This window comes from Apium graveolens, chromosome 3 (assembly GCF_009905375.1).
Source record: "Apium graveolens cultivar Ventura chromosome 3, ASM990537v1, whole genome shotgun sequence".
Classification (NCBI taxonomy): Eukaryota; Viridiplantae; Streptophyta; class Magnoliopsida; order Apiales; family Apiaceae; genus Apium; species Apium graveolens.
Window position 1 is genome coordinate 14,060,889 of NC_133649.1, and position 17,706 is coordinate 14,078,594.

Below are 17,706 nucleotides of genomic sequence, written 5' to 3' on the forward strand. Positions count from 1 at the left end.
CGGTTACCTTCACTTCTATTTCCATTTCCTCAAAATCTCTTATCAACTCTCCCAAAGACATTTTCATCTTGAGTCTCTCCTTTTTACTAAGGGTATCAGCAACCACTATGGCTTTCCCCGAATGATAAAGAATCTCATAATCGTAATCCTTGATTAGCTCTAACCACCTCATTTGGCGCATGTTGAGCGCTTTCTGCGTGAAAATGTACTAGAGCACTTATGGCTTAGGTAATTCTCGCACTTCTCTCCATACAAGTAGTGCCTCCAATCTTTAGGGAAAAACTATTGCCACGAGCCCAAGCTCATGGGTGGGGATATCGAATTTTATATTCCCTTAATTATCTTGACGCGTACGCGATTACCTTACCGTGCTGCATAAGCACGCACCCTAATTCCTTATGCGAAGCGTCAATACAAATCACAAAATCTCCTTTTTCCATCCGGCAATGCCAACATAGGGGCCATCACCAATCTTTGCTTCAGTTCTTAAAGGCTGTTCTCTGTCCATTCAAACTTCTTAGTCTTACGAGTAAGCCGCGTCAAAGGGGCTACTATCTTTACAAACTTGAACGAACCTCCGGTAGTGACCGACCAATCCTACCTCTGGTAGTTTCCCTAACCATGGTCATCAATTCCTCAGTGGTCCTTTATTCATTCTTGTCAGGATCCTTCACGGGATCCTCCTCAGCAACAATCCCTTCTAGGATAACATCCTCAACCGTTACATCCTCAATATGAACATCATCTGGTCCTGCGTTAGGAAGCTCTATCGGATCCACAATCCGATCTCCAATTAGTAATAAAACATCATCGCGTTGTTGCTCCTCAACCTCAGGGTTCAGAGTCCCGCTACCATATACAATAATGAACTACGCTACTATCACGATATTCAATAATAAAATAAAGTTATCGAATAAACCTTATTCGATTAATAGTTTTGAAAACTATAACCATATATATATAAATATATATATAAAATCTACTCGGGATCCTCGACTCCCGGTTTTAGAAAATGTTTTCACCTTTGGGTCCCTATACTAAGGGTATATGCAAATTACTGCTATTCTCTAGCATAGGTATTATCAACTGAACCAACAGATATATATGGAAAGAATACGAAACAGGCATGCATATATATACCATATCAGTGCTTCAATATATCGCAACATTTACTAATTAACCAACATGCATCTATCACAAGATAATGAATATACATATATACATCACAACAACAGTATAACGGGTAGAAAACTTGCCTGAGTGCTCCCGGATAGGCTTAAGCTTAGAGGGGGTCCGATAACCTATGAACAACAACATAAGTCGGAATTAAACCCCGGTCGCTTAAGAAACTAGACTTTAACCATTTAGAGTCCTAACGTTCGCTTTCGTGCTTAACGATTTACTTAAGTCGCTCGAGTATCCTCGACTCCACCATTTTTAATAAATTAACCATTAAGGGTTTTAAGGCAATTCTTTCGCGAGTGTATTACCAACTGCCTAATACACTTTACATAAATGTTTCATACTCCAATTAGCCCTTTTAGGTCATTAACATATGTTTCAAAGTAAGGCAAGGGGTAATGGTTCGTTCGCGAAACATCGTTACTTAAAACGGCAGTTTCTCCTAAACCGTACATCGGAATCAAACGAACCACATATCAAAACGAAGCTCGTAACATGAACTATCTAAACATGGTAATGGTCAAAACCTAGCAGGGAGTTCTCGGGTCCTAATGTTATGAACAAAAGCAGTCTAAAGTAAATCGGACATTACGACGGCTATGTTTACGCGATTTCCCAAATTTTTACCATTCCAAATCATATCAATCCAACTACCAATCAACAACAACTCAAGATACACATCAATGCTACTGATTTCAGTCATAATAAGCTCAAGGATCTCAATCCAATCATATATTATAACATCTCCAAATTCAACTAAACTACTTAACAATTAAGCTCGAATCATGCTTATCATTCAAATTACTACTCATCCATCCAAACCATCTCCAAACTTCAACATTCAAACTTATTACTAAAGGGTGTGAATATTTATACTTTCCTTGGGAGGTGTTAAGTTGCTAGGAAGCCTTAGGGAGCCTCCTAAAAGCTTGATCTTTCCAAAGAAATCAAGAACACAAAGTTAGGCTTTGAATGTTTCTAAAAGTCCGATTTAAAGAACTGTAAAAATGAGGGTCTTACCATGCTTATTTGGAAGAGACTTGTGAACAAGAGTTGTAGGACATCTCAATACCTTTCCAACGAGCTATAGAAAACAATATTTGAGTGAGTATTGAAGGAGATATGGCAGTTTGAAGTTGCTGGGTTTATTTTAGCCGAGAGCTTTCTTCTTGAAATGGGAAAGTCAACTTCTAATTTTTGTGTTTTATGATATTTGCTTGGTTGCTTCTCCTTTTTGCCTTGGAAAATGTTTTAGCTTTTTACCATGGTAAATTTTACATGGCCCAAAATCAACCAACAAAACAAAACCCCTTGTCATGCTTATGTCATCTTGCACATGTCATAATGCTTCCACTTGTCCACACCTTGTGGGTTTGATGACATCATCATCCCTAACCTCCTTGATTAACTCCTAATTGCTTGCCTAATGACCGCTGATCTGTTATACGGTTCGCTTAACTTTCGTTTTCGTTTATCGTTTGAGGGATCATACCCGGGATCTTATTACTTAGGTTTCTTTAACCTTTCTCAATACATTATATTCCTTTCATGATCCTCTCTTATAATCCTTGAATTTAAATCCTTTTTATTCTGTTACCTTATACTCAATTCTTTCTGTATCTGGTAGATTTTCGGGAAAAATCAAAGTGTTCGAATTTGGATTCTGACGATCTTTACATACACTTATTTATCATATAGAGTACTAATAATATCCCAGAAGATCAATAAAAGAGCCCCTACATAGTGTGGTATGAAAAGTTTTTTTATTCAGCATAATCTGCAAAATTACTATTCATAAGGGTTTCAAAAATTTCCAAAAATTGGGGTTATTACAATAGAGGTCTAAGTCAAGGCAGGGGTTCTTTATCAAGGAAAGCCAGAATTATACGTCAAAGAACAAGTTCTGATACTGGTAAAAGGATAACTTCTGATGAAAAAACTCTGAAACTTGATGAAGAGATCTCCAAAAGGCTATTCCTAAAGGACAATCCAGGCATGGATTTTGAAATCCTGAAGGAAGAAGAGATTAGACTGAAAGCTGAAAATGACAAATCTAAGTCAAAGTCTAAAGCTCAAGTCATTGCAAAGAAACCACCTAAGCCTAAGGGCATTGTGATCAAAGAGAGGATAGATACTGAGGCATCTAAGGCCAAGTCCAAATCACAGGTGGAAGTTGATCCTAGATTCAAGGGTAAGGCAAAAGTTGATGAATCTATAAAGATATATATGCCAACCATGGATCTGGAAGTAAATGCTGATGAAGATACAAGTCTGATTTTGAACAAGAAAAGGAATATTCAAGCAACCTCTGACAGAGCTCAAGTTGTCTTGACATCAGAAGAAAAGGAAACCTCCGACATTGCTCATGTTAAACCTTCAACAGTTCTACTACCTGGTTTTACTAAAGCTCAACAATCTGCTCAACCTATGAAGGCTTCAACAAATGTTTTTCAGGGTAGATTGATTTAAGGGAAGGAAGCTAGAGATAAAAAAGGACCGGGTAATCCTGATGAGAAAAGAATAAACAACTCTACCTCGGATCCTACATCCCTTACTGAACCAGGAGTAGGGATAACTCCAGAAAGATTAAATCAATTAGAGTCTGCACAGATGGTCTACAACTCCAAGCTGAAAGAAGACATAATGCTTTATTTTCTGACAGATGGGAGAGTATTCCAGATAAGAAAGAATGAAATTCGGTTGAAGTTTATGAATAACTGCAACATGTTTTATTTCTACTTCAAGTGAAGAACAGGTCAACAGATGGTGCTGCCAGATACTTAATATCTGATATTCAGAGGCAGAAGAAACTTTACTCTGTAAAGTCTGACAGACCATACTATCCAAAGTACAGAGCTCACAATGGTGATTTAGTTGAGATGAAGCCCAATACCGCCAAGATCACTACTTTTCTGGGTATTAAGGGTGTTGAATTTAATCTGGAGTCTGACAAAGCTTATCTGATCAGACTGGATCAGGAAATAAGGAAAGCAAAGATTAATGATCTCAGGGATGCTATCTTTCAGACAGGAGAAGATACATCTGAACTTAAAGATGCTAAAAAGAGGATGATAAATGAACTTGAATATGCTGAGAGAACTCTTCTGAAGAACTATCTCAGAAAAACTCCTGACATTCAAGAGATCAAATACTGAAGCCAAGTCAAGGACTACAACTGTTAAATTTTGAAGTATATACAGGCTAAAACTGATATCAGACTTTAAGGATGGTAAAAGCTACAAGGATTGTGAGTTGTAGTTATTTAGTCAAATTCTCATATGCATTTGTACTTAATATTTTTGACATCATCAAATATCTATTGAACTTGTATATTATGCTAATTTACAAGTTGGGGGAGATTGTTAGATATATTTGTGATGTCATGTCTAATAATGATTTGTGTTTAGTTTTCAGATCTTAACTAACAGGACAAATCAGGACTTAACTGGAAATCAGTACTTATACTGAAGTCAGAACTTAAGATATCAGAACTTAAATTATCAGAACTTAAGATATCAGAAGATATTCATCAGAAGATAATATCAGGACTTAAGAAGACTTTCAGATAATGAAGGCGGCTGATTGAAGGGAAAGAAGATCAAGACTAAAACAAGAAGAGATATGCATGGAGAAGAATTCTATGAAGAATAGAAGACTTGGAGGAAAAGATAACTAATTGATATATTTTAGGATACAAAATTATATTCGATATCAATTAGAGATTATCTTGTAACTGTGTGGTATATAAACACAGACATAGGGTTTACACTATATGTGTTATCATTATCGAGAATATTATTCATTGTAACCCTAGCAGCTCTCGTGATATTTGTTCATCACTGAGAGAGAACGGTTCCATTGCAATACTATTTTATTAATAAGATTATTCTTTGTTACATACTTGTATTCTTAATTCGATTTGATTGTATTATACACTGTATTCAACCCCCTTCTACAGTGTGTGTGACCTAACATTCCCCATCACTCAACGTACTACCAAGGGACAACATATCCTTTAAATCCCCGATCTGAATCACATCCACCCCCAGCTCTAGGAACGAACCCTCAAAACTCAAATCTGAATGCTCATTTGGGAACTCAATCCACGGGCTTTGAGATGTCAACCATAGTGCATCACATGCCCATAAATCCCACCTATAGGATGCCAATCTACTCAGAGTCTTGAGGGAGTAGGTCACCCCTACCATCTTGATCCCAGCCTTAGGACGACCCTAATTATCTTAGAGGTCTACAACCACTCAACAATGAAAGAGATGTATCAGGATCCTATACTACTGAGGAAAGTTGAGAGTCAACTGATGAAGATGCCCATCATAGGAGAAGGAGAAGGGATAAAGAGCCCATTGAAGGTAGGAACATTGAGCCCGTGGGGGCAGGCCACCCATATTTCCGGAAGTTCAAGGAATGACATCCCCGACGTTCGAGGAAAGGATACGTGTCCATGAGGCAGAAATTCTAAGGCCAAGGAGGGACATGAAGAGGATTCAGGCTAGGAAACCAACAAGGGCCAACCGAGCTAGAGGAACTAGGGGAACTACTCAAGTCATCAATTTAGAAGAAGCTCCTATGAGAAAATCAAAGGATGCACCTAGGGGAAACCCTTTTGAGTTACTCCGCCTTGGAGACCCAGACGATCCAACCCCGCTTTTCACAGTAGAAATCATGAACACATATATCACGAGGAAGTTTAAGATGCCGACTATAAAGGCTTATGATGGAACAGGAAATCCCGCTAATCATGTCAGGACCTTCTCTAATGCGTTGTTGCTACAGTCCGTGAATGATGCGATCAAATGTCAGGCTTTTCCTCAAACCTTATCAGGCATGGCTCAAAGGTGGTACAACCATTTGCTATCAAACTCAATTGGGTCCTTTAGAGAATTAAGTTAAGCTTTTATCAAGCTGTTCATCAGCGGGAAGGTGCATGAAAAATGCTCAGTATCTCTTATGAGTATTGTGCAAGGAGCAAAGGAGTCTCTTAGGGACTACTTGAATCGATTCACAAAGGAGGCTTTGAAATTACCAGACCTTGACGATAAGGTATGATAGCATTGCAACAAGGAACCAAGGATGAGTTCTTCAAGATGTCTCTGGACAAGCGGCCACCAGGAAATATGCTACAGCTCCAAAGTAGGATAGGAAAATATATCCAAGTCGAGGAAAGCATGAAAAAGATAGTGGTAAACAATGAGCCCGCTGATGGAAAGAAGAGGAAAATAGATCAAGAGTATGATGTGAAGGATAAGTATCCGCGGCTTAATAAAGAAACTGACATAACCCCGAAGAAGGGAGGGCCTGGATAAAAATTCACCGAGTATGCTAGGCTGAATGCTCCTAGGAGCCAGATCTTGATGGAAATCGAGAAAGATAGGGATGTTCGTTGGCTTAAACCCCTGAAGGCTGATCCTTTCAAGCTAGATTAAAGCAAATATTATAGATTCCATAAAGATGCTGGTCATGACACCGATGAGTGCCGATAACTGAAAGATGAAATTGAATTCCTTATTCGAAAAGGGATATTGAGTAAGTATACCGGGGATGCGGAATGAGGAGAAAGGAACAATAATGGAAGAAGGAATTTTGATGACCGTAGGAGGGACCAAGATGATCAGGGGAGAAATCTCCAACCCCGAGGACCGGTGATTAATACAATATTTGGAGGACCGACTGCAACTGGATCGTCTAAAAACTCAAGGAAAGCTTATGTTAAAGAAGTCATGCACATCATTGGAGAAGCTCTGAAAAGGGCCAAGATAGGAGTAACAATGACATTCGATGATTTTGACTTGGAAGGGGTCAAGTTTCCCCATGATGATCCCTTAGTCATAACACCTATCATATGGAACAACCTAGTAAAGAGAGTTCTCATAGACAATGGAGCATCGGTAGACATTTTACTTTATGATGCCTTCATAAGGATGGGATACAATGATTCTCAATTAACCCCGACTGATATGTCAATCTATGGTTTCGCTGGAGTCGAATGTCCGGTCTAAGGCATAATTAAGCTACCTCTAACAATGGGGTAGGAGCCGAGACAAGCCACACAGATGTTGAGTTTTGTGGTGGTTGAGGCTGGATCAACATGTGATGCGATCATATGAAGGACATGTATATATGATTTCAAGGTAGTCCCCGTATTCGACCATTCCATAATCAAGTTTCCAACCAGGGACGGGATAAGAGAAGAAAGAGGAGACCAGAAGATGGCCAGAAGCTGTTATGTAGCCTCGCTGAGGGCAGATGGAGCCGGGGGGCAGGTCTTGCCCATCGAAGATTTGGATATCCTTGAGAATGATATGAAGCGAGGAAAACCGACAGAAGATTTGATCCCGATCCCTTCGACTCCCGAGGATCCCGAGAAAGTAACTTTTATTGGAACATCGTTGGAGGAGCCCCTTAGAGGAAAGTTAATAAGGTTTTTGCAAGAGAATAATAATGTGTTTGCATGGTCAGCAGCAGATATACCGGGTATAGATCCGGAGTTGATCACCCACAAGTTGAATGTGGATCCGAATCGAAAGACCGTAAAGCAAAAGAAAAGGAGTTTTTCCCCTAAAAGGCAGGAAAATATCTAGCAAGAAGTTGAGAAGCTCTTAGATTCTGGTTTCATTGAAGAGATACAGTTTCCAAAATGGTTAGAAAATCCTGTAATGGTAAAGAAGGCTAATGGAAAATGAAGAATTTGTGTTAATTTCACTGATCTGAATGATGCATTCCCGAAGGATTGTTTCCCTCTCCCACGGATAGACATCCTGATAGATGCTACCGCGGGGCACGAGATGTTGAGTTTATGGATGGATTTAGCCGATACAATCAAATCAAGATGCATAAAGATGACATCCCCAAGGTATTATTTATCACTGACTTTGGTGTTTTTTGTTACCTCATTATGGCATTTGGTCTCAAGAATGCAAGAGCCACGTATCAAAGATTGGTAAAAAAGATTTTTAAGGACCATATTGGGAAGACCATGGAGGTTTATGTAGATGACATGTTAGTTAAGAGTCTCGAGAAGACAGACCATGTAACCCATTTAAGGGAAGCTTTTCAGGTCTTAAGATATCACAAAATGATGTTAAATCCAGCCAAGTGTGCTTTTGGAGTAGATTCTGTAAAATTCCTAGGATTGATGGTTTCTAAGAGGGGAATTGAGGCCAGTCCATAAAAGATAAAGGCCATCTTAGACATGAAACCTCCACATTCCGTAAAGAATGTTTAGAAACTTACCGAAGGGTTGCGGCTTTAGGATGTTTCATCTCTAAGTTCGGGGACAAGTGCTTGCCATTCTTCAAAGCTTTAAAGAAAGTAAAAGATTTCTTATGGACTAACGAAAGTCAGATGGCATTTGAAGAGTTGAAGGAATACATGGTTCAAGCCCCTCTGTTGGCTAAGCCAGTCTTGAATAAGACTCTGTACTTATACTTAGCTGTCTCTGAAAATGCCCCGAGCGCCGTATTGGTGATGGAGGAGCTTAAAGTTCAGAAACCCATATATTATGTCAGTAAGATTCTGCATGGGGCGGGGTTGAATTGTTCGAGTATATAAAAGTTTGCTTTAGCCTTGGTGATGGCCTCAAGATAGTTGCGTCCTTACTCCTAGGCTCATAAGATTGAGGTGCTAACAAATCAGCCTCTGAGAAACATCATTCACAACCCTAAAGCCAGTGGAAGACTGATCAAATGGGTCATAGAACTGGAGGAATTTGACATTAAGTATAATCCACGGATGGCAATAAAAGCCCAGGCCTTGGCTAACTTCGTGGTTGAGTGTACTATCCTCAACCAAGAAGTCGGGGGGATGGAAGATACTATGCCTCAAGGCATGTAGCACAAAAAGGAGAATGATGGAGAACAGATCAAGGATAAGGAATTCTGGGTACTCTATTTTGATGGAACATCAAAAACAAATTCAAGTGGAGCAGGTCTAGTTTTACAAAACCCCGATGCATTCCTAATTGAATATACTACGAAGTTAGATTTTCCTACCACGAATAATGAGGTTGAGTACGAAGCTCTGATCGCTGGACTAGGAATAATCGCGACATTGAGAGTCAAAAACTTGAAAGTTTGTGGAAATTCGAAGCTTGTGATATCCCAGGTCAAGGGGGAATTTGAAGCAAGAGACGAGACCATAGCGAAGTATGTACGCCTAGTGAGAGTTGTGATGACTCAATTCGACGAGTGTCATGTCGAGCATATCCCAAGAGAAAAAAATGCTAAGGCGGATGTGTTGTCCAAATTTGCCTCTTCGGATGTGAAAGAAAGTTTCGGGAGTGTGTACTTTCGTGTCTTGAAAACATGAAGCATTGATGTTAAGCTTGTTGCCCCCACAGGGATTGGGGGATCATAGATCGATCCCATTAAGGCCCATATCCAAACTGGCTGGCTTCCAAATGATGTGATGGAAGCACGAAAGTTGGATGTATGAGCACTGGGATACTTTTTGATCGACGAAATTACATACAAGAGATCTTATGTGGTTCCTTATCTTAGATGCCTTAGGCCCGACAAGGCATGATTGGCCTTTGAAGAAGTATATGAAGGTATTCGTGGACAACACTTAGGGGGCGGGGCCCTTGCGCACAAAATAACTCATTTAGGCTTCTATTGTCTAGAAATGATGGTTGATGCCAAAGACTATGTGAAGAAGTGTGATTGTTGCTAGAAGCATGCACCGGTTATTCGACAGCCTCCCGAGATGCTAACTTCCATAAATTCTCCCATTCCCTTCGCCATGCGGGGAATGGATATTCTCGGGCCCTTTCCCATGGCCACAACGCTAATGAAGTTCTTGATTGTGGCTATTGACTACTTCACTAATGGATTGAAGCCAGTCCTTTGGCCAAAATTACGACCAATCAGGTTGCACAATTCTTATGGGAAAATATTATGTGCAGATATGGGATTCCTCTCATCTTGGTAACCAGTTACGTGCTGATTCTCAATGATCAGGAAAAGCTCGGGATCTGGCTGTTCTGGATATCATCAGGATTTGATGTGCCATCAGGATTTGATTCCTATCAGTATCTGCAGAAGCATCAGTATTTGAAGTCTGTTGTGAAGATTAAGTTTGTTCCTTATTTTGAGGGATGGATATCTGTTCGTTCTGAGTGATAGGACTTTGTATTTTCAGTTAGAGATATGTATCATTTTCTATTAGTAATTGATAATGCATATCCTAGACTGATTTGTAGCAGCTGTGTATTATATAAACACAGTTTAGGTCATCACATAGTGATTAACTCAAGTATTATACGACCTAGCAGCTCTCAAGAACATCAGTATTTATTGAGAGAGTTTATAACATGTTTTATCAGAAATATAAAGAACTGTTATATTTTTATACTTGTTCGAAACATTTATACAATTGTATCCAACCCTCCCCTAAACAATTATATCTTTACTGGGCAACAATTGGTATCAGAGCAAACTGATAAAGTTACAATCAGAAGCGATCTAAACATGTCTCTGAACAAGTATGAAAGTATTAAAATCCCCATTCTGAAAAAGACTGAATATCCTACATGGAAGGTAAAGATGCTCATGCACCTGGAGGCTACAGATCCAGACTATCTTGACGTAATTAATGATGGACCCTACATGCCAACAAAACTGGTGCCTGCAACTCCTACTGTTGCTGAACACTATCAGTTGAAGGAGAAGAGTGAGTGGACACCAGAAGAGAAAGTAGTTGTGCTGAAAGATGCAAAGGTAAGAAACATTTTACATAACAGTATTGATTCTATGATGTCAAACAGGGTTATAGCCTACAAGACTGCCAAGTACTAAGTTTCTGAGAGCCTTGAATAAAGAATGGGAGACTCAGACTTCAATCATACGATATCAGTATGATTTGGAAATAATCACTCTGGATGAGGTCTATGGCATGCTAAGAACTCATGACTTGGAAGTCCAGCAAAGAAAGGAAAGGAAAAGCAAAAAAGGAAAATCAGTTGCTTTGAAAGTGAATGTTAAATCTTCAAAAGAAAGGTCTGTTGAAGTTGCAAGGAAAAAGAACAATCTGCCAGAATCAGATACTGATGATTTATCATCAAATCCTGATGATGATACTGATTCTGAAACTGATGAGAACGTGACAGATTCTGATGTCATGCAAATGGCTGCATTGCTGGTTAAGGGCTTCAAGAGGATGCAATTCAGGAAGACCCAGAAGAATAGAAGCTTCAGGAAGAAGTTCACTGGAGGGGAAAGGAAGTCAACTGAAAGAAGAGATGGAAATGACTCTAAAGCTAGAAAAGTAGACATGTCAAAAATCAAGTGCTACAATTGTGACGAACCTGGTCACTTTGCTACAGAGTGTAAGAAGACAAAGCATGACAAAGGGAAGAACAAAGCCCTGATTACATCAAGCAAGAATTGGATGGAATCCTCTGATTCTGAAAATGAAGATACATACTATGCACTGATGGCTAGCTTTGATGATCCTACTTCCTTTGATTCTAAGGTATCAACTTCTTTCTTCTCTTTTGATATTGAAGATATATCTGAACTAAAATCCATTCTTAAGTCTCTTCATGATAATTTTAAAAATAAAATTCTAGAGAACAATAGACTGTTAACTAAAAATGAAATGTTAAAGTCTTGGAATGATCAGTTGGAGTCTGACTTAGTAAATCAGATTGAAATTCAGAAAGAATGCGAGAAAGCTAAACATACAGCAAGGGTACTAGAAGTTAAGTACAGTGTGTTAGAAAATGAATTATAAAATGAGAGGAAAACTCTTAATGCCTGGACTATTTCAGGCAAAAAGGTTCATGAGATGATATCTAAGAAAAACTGGAAAGAATGTCTTGGTTATGTAGATGGAATTAAGGATGTTGACACTGAGAATAAGACCACCCTTAAAACTCCTATTAAGTTTATCTCTTCAGAAGCTGATGAACCAAAATCCATCTATTAAAAGGGTTCAACATAAACATCACAAGAAAAATTAGTAAGTGATAAATCTCAAAGAAAGGAAAACAAGGAAACCATTAAGACTGTTAAGAAAGAAAAGAACATAGGACTTTTGTCTAAAAGACAATTGAAAAAGAAATTATTAGAGGTTAGTGACAAACCTCAAGTAAAAAGTCGTAAAAGAAACATGAATGGTAAGCAAGGTATTTCTAAGGATTCTAATTATAAGGTTGTTCCCAATGCTTCTAGAAAAACTTGTTTTAACTGTGGTAATACTAATCATCTTACTATTGATTGCAAGAGGAGTAAGAAAATGAAAACTGCTATTCCTGAGTCTGATGTTAGGGGTAGATCAGTATTTTATAAATCACAAAATCCTTATTTTTATTATGGTAGTAGTTGGCATTCAATTTATACTTGTAGTTCATATCATAAGCTGTATCACAACTATTATGAACCTCTGCCTAAATTTAATAAAGTTTCTTGTGTGCTCAATTCTTCTAGTTTTACTAAATCTGCTTCTAACAAGACAAATCCTGAGAAAGAAAAAACTGTCAGAAGTATTCCTTAATCACAAAGGCTTAAGTTGTCCAAAAGAGGGCCCAACAAGCGTAGGTCCTTAAAAATCCTTCTAATTAATTATTCCTCTGACTGCAGGGTAACAAGAATAATACTCTTGTCTTGGATAGTGGATATTCAGGACACATGACTGGAAATAAATCCCTGCTGTCAGAATTTGAGAAGAAGGCTGGCCCAGATGTATCTTATGGAGATGGAAATGTAGGACAAACTATGGGATATGGAAACTTGATAATTGGAAAAGTAGCAATAAAGAATGTAGCTCTGGTAAAAGGACTGAAGCACAATCTTCTTAGCATCAGTCAAATCACTGATAGAGGTTATCATGTGGCATTCTATGACTCACTCTGTGAAGTTGTTCATAACAAATCAAAGAAAATTGTCTTGATAGGATACAGACATGGCAAAATATATGAAGCAAGGCTGCATGAAAGTCTTGAGAAAGAAGCTACTTGCCTTATCTCAAAGGCATCAGTAGATGAGAGCTGGAACTGACACAAGAAGCTCTCACATCTCAACTTTAATTCAATCAATGAACTTGCCAAAAAGGAGCTAGTAAGAGTATTACCAAATATGCTATACACATCTGATGGTCTTTGTGATGCTTGCCAAAAGTCTAAACAGAGAAGAGTATCCTTCAAAAGTAAAACAAAATTCTCTATTTATGAGCCATATCACATGTTACACTTGGATCTCTTTGGACCAGTAAACATAATGTCCATCAACAAGAAAAGGTACACACTTGTAATTATTGATAATTTCACTAGATATAATTGGGTTTATTTTCTACACAGGAAGGATGAAACTCCAAAAATTCTTCTGGATCACATAAGGCAAATTGAAAATGGATCCACCCACAAAGTGAAAATTTTGAGAAGTGATAATGGCACTGAGTTCAAGAACTCAAAGATGGAGGAAGTCTGCAAGTACAAAGGCATACAACAACAATTCTCAGCTCCTAGTACACCTCAACAAAATGGTGTTGTTGAGAGGAAGAACAGAACCTTAATTGAAGCTGGCAGGACTCTGTTGGAAGAAGCAAAACTACCCACTTACTTTTGGGCTGAAGCAGTAGACACAACATGTTACACTCAGAATATCACACTAAAAAACATACATGGTGTTACTCATTATCAGATGCTGAGAAAAAAGAAGCCTAGTCTCAAACATCTTCATGTATTTGGATGTAAGTGCTTTGTTTTGAGAACTCATACTGATCAGCTAAGAAAGTTTGAATCAAAAGCTGATGAAGGAATCTTTGTTGGATACTCACCATCAAGAGCATACAGAGTTTTCAATTTGAGAACAAATATTGTAGTTATCTTAATAAATGTATCTTTTGATGATAAGAATATTCCTGGTTTTGAAGAAGACACTCATGAAAGTCTAATCTTTGCAAATGAAAATGCATTGTTGGAATCTGGATCAAACTCTAATGAACTGTCAAATACTGATGATCAAAATCCTGACACTCCTTCAGATTCTGAAGATAATCATTGTACTAATGAACCTGCACATATTGAGGGGGAGCAACAGCAAGGTTCAGCTGATAGTACTAACACTGAAGAATCAACTCAAGGTTCTTCTCAATCTGATCACTCAGAATCCAATGATGATTCAACATCAGATGGACATGATTCAAGTCTTAAAAATTCATCAGGAGATAACAGCACAGATTCAGGGGGAGCCTCAAATGCATTTGATGAGGCATACAATTCAGGGGGATCATCTAGCTCCAGAAGGACACTTCCCAGTTCCAGAAAATGGACTAAAGATCATACTCCTGATCTGATTATTAGTAATCCTGATGAAGGTGTAAAGACAAGGAGTGCAACACAAAATGAATGTTTATATCATAATCTACTTTCAAAAGAGGATCCAAAGAAAGTAGAAGATGCACTTAAGGATGCAAATTGGGTCATGGCTATGCAAGAAGAGTTAAATGAGTTCGAAAGAAATGAAGTTTGGAAGCTGGTGCCTAGACCTAAAAATAGGTAAATTGTAGGTACAAAGTGGGTCTTCATAAATAAGACTGATTCTGATGGAACAATTATCAGAAATAAGGCAAGATTGGTGGCTAAAGGATATTCTCAACAGGAAGGTATTGACTATGATGAAATATTTGCTCCTGTTTCTAGGCTAGAAGCAATCAGAATTTTCTTGGCATATGCGGCACACAAGAAATTTAAAGTCTTTTAGATGGATGTCAAGAGTGCATTTCTCAATGGAGAACTTGAAGCGGAAGTCTATGTTGAACAGCCACCAGGTTTTGTGGATCCTAAACATCCTGATCATGCTTATAGACTTGACAAAGCACTCTATGGACTAAAGCAAGCACCTAGGGCATGGTATGAGACACTTCCTCAGTTTCTGCTGGAAAGTGGATTCAAAAAAGGTACAACAGATAAAACTTTATTTTATCTGAATCAAGGTAAAGATCTGCTTTTAGTTCAAATTTATGTGGATGATATCATTTTTGGATCAACTAATCAAAAACTGTGTGATAAGTTCTCAAAGTTGATGCAATCAAGATATCGAATGAGCATGATGGGAAAGATGAGTTACTTCTTGGGATTGCAAATTAAACAGACTGATAATGGCATCTACATTAATCACTCAAAGTATACAAAGAATCTGCTGAAAAGGTTTAATATGCAAGATAGTGCAACAACAACTACTCCAATGGAAACTGCTACAAAACTTGATCCTCATGAAGGTACAACAGTTGATGTCTCAAATTACAGAGGTATGATTGGTTCTCTTTTGTACCTAACAACTAGTAGGCCAAACATTATGTTTGCCACCTGTATGTGTGCAAGATTTCAGGTAAATCCAAGGGAGCCACATCTTATTACAGTAAAGAGAATTTTTAAATACCTTAAGGGACACAGGTATGAGGTGGATGCTGATGTTCTTGTTCAAGCACTAAGATTGCCTGCCTGTGATGATGCTCCTGACAATTATACAACAGAGCAGCTGTTTGCTATGCTCAGAACTCTGAACTATAAAGGTGACATCACAACAATTAGGAAATTGACAAGAACAAAGTTAAAGAGAGAATGTAATTTCTTCTTTGATTGCATCAGCAGATGTTTCTTGAATAAGACAACTAATTTTGATGCTCTTCCCCTGACTTCTCTAAAAATTGGGTATTCTCTTCTCCATTCTGGTAATTTTGACTATGGTAACACAATTATTCAATTCATAATTGCTAGGAGAACAGATGCATCGGTGTCATAGGGTATACTAGATTTCTTCAACTAATTTTTAATTTTCTATGCCCTAATATTGAATTTGATAATGATGAATTGCTTCATGTATTTCAAATTTCTAAGAAGGCTATTACAGATCATATCAAAAGAGATAAAAGAATAAGTTTTCAGGACTTCCCTTCCTGTCTCAAGCGGTCAGGCAATTTTTATTGAGAAATAGACCTACTCCTTCACAAGTGCCTGCAAATCCTGATGCTGGCACCTTTGTTACAATTCCTGATGTTGTGGAACAAGACACTACCCATATTGTTTCAAACCCAAGCATTCCTTTTACCAAACAGAACTCCACTCCAGTACCTAAATTAGCCTCCTCTGATGTCTCCCAAAAGACATCAGTTGTAATAAAGAAAAGGCTGGTTAAGAAATCTGTTCAATCTAAACAGAGAGCTCAACAAGCCTCACTGAGTGAGAGTGAGAAGAAAGAAGAATGTTTTCCAGTTCAAAAAAGAAGGCTGATCATGCAAGTTGATTCTAACTCTGATGATCAGATGCCCATTGGGCCAAGAATGAAGACAAAGAAATCAACAGTAGTAATTCCTGATGACTCTGTTGACACAACTGGAACTAAAGAGCCAACTACTGATGCTAGTGCTCTGATCAAAAAGGTTTAAATGAACAAAGAAACTGCTGAGTCCAAGAACACTGCCAAGAGTATGCAGAAAAGAAAATCTGAAGATGTGGTTAGGTACATCAGAAAGAAGAAAAAGACTCAGTCCTAAGCTATGGATGTCGGTCCACAAGAACCTAAGTCTCAAAGGGACTTAGCAACTGAGGAACATCCAGTCCCAGAAGAATCATCTTCTCAAAGGGAAGATGAAGACACAGAGGCTGCGCGAATAATTATTGATTTTGCTCAAGGTGATCTTCTTGCTGATTCTGAACAACTGTTGCAAGAAAAGAAGGCTCATCCAGATGTATTGTCAAAGGTGGATGCAATTATTAATGATCTTATATTTGAGGAGAGTACACAAGAACCTTCACCAATGATTGATGAAGCAGCTCAAATTCCTCCGGCCCCACAAGAACCACCAGTTCAAAGTACTGATATTGGTCTAGTGCATTCTCCTGACAAATCAAATCTTGACCCTATAATAAATCCTGATGCTGACCAACTTTCCATTCAAGCAGCTCCTACTGATGATTCATTGCTGCTAGCTCGTTTATCAAAGCATCCTGATGCATTGTTTATTCTTCCACTGTCATCACTGCCACTTGAGGACTCACCTTCAGGTACTGCTTATTTTCCTCTGTTGTTCTCAATGTTTGTATGATTATAAATAGTCTCTTATTTGAGGTTACCTCTATTTATATGACAAGCATACTACTCCTCTCAGCCCTCTCTTATTTCTTTGCAAAATGTATGATTGTGCCTTTCTGTGAGACCATGTGAAAATACTATGTGAGAAAACCAAAATTTTGAGTGGCAGTCTCCTGTACTGGCAAAAGGAGGGGTAGTCTTGAGAAAAGAATTTTATAAGTTTTTTTTGCTTATAAACTTTCTTATGTGAGAAACATATTACTATTCAAAGTAATATATTGTGTGAGAAGTGATGAGATCACTTGAAAAAAAAGAGAGATTTAGGTGTTACATTGTTTTCTATTTCAGGATCTCATCAGAACCAGATAATTATTGCTAAGGATTCTCTTAAAGGCAAAGCAATTCTGCCAAGCTCTGCAAATTCTTCTGAGGCTCTGTCTTGCTCTGATTCTGATGAAGACAGTGATTCTGATGA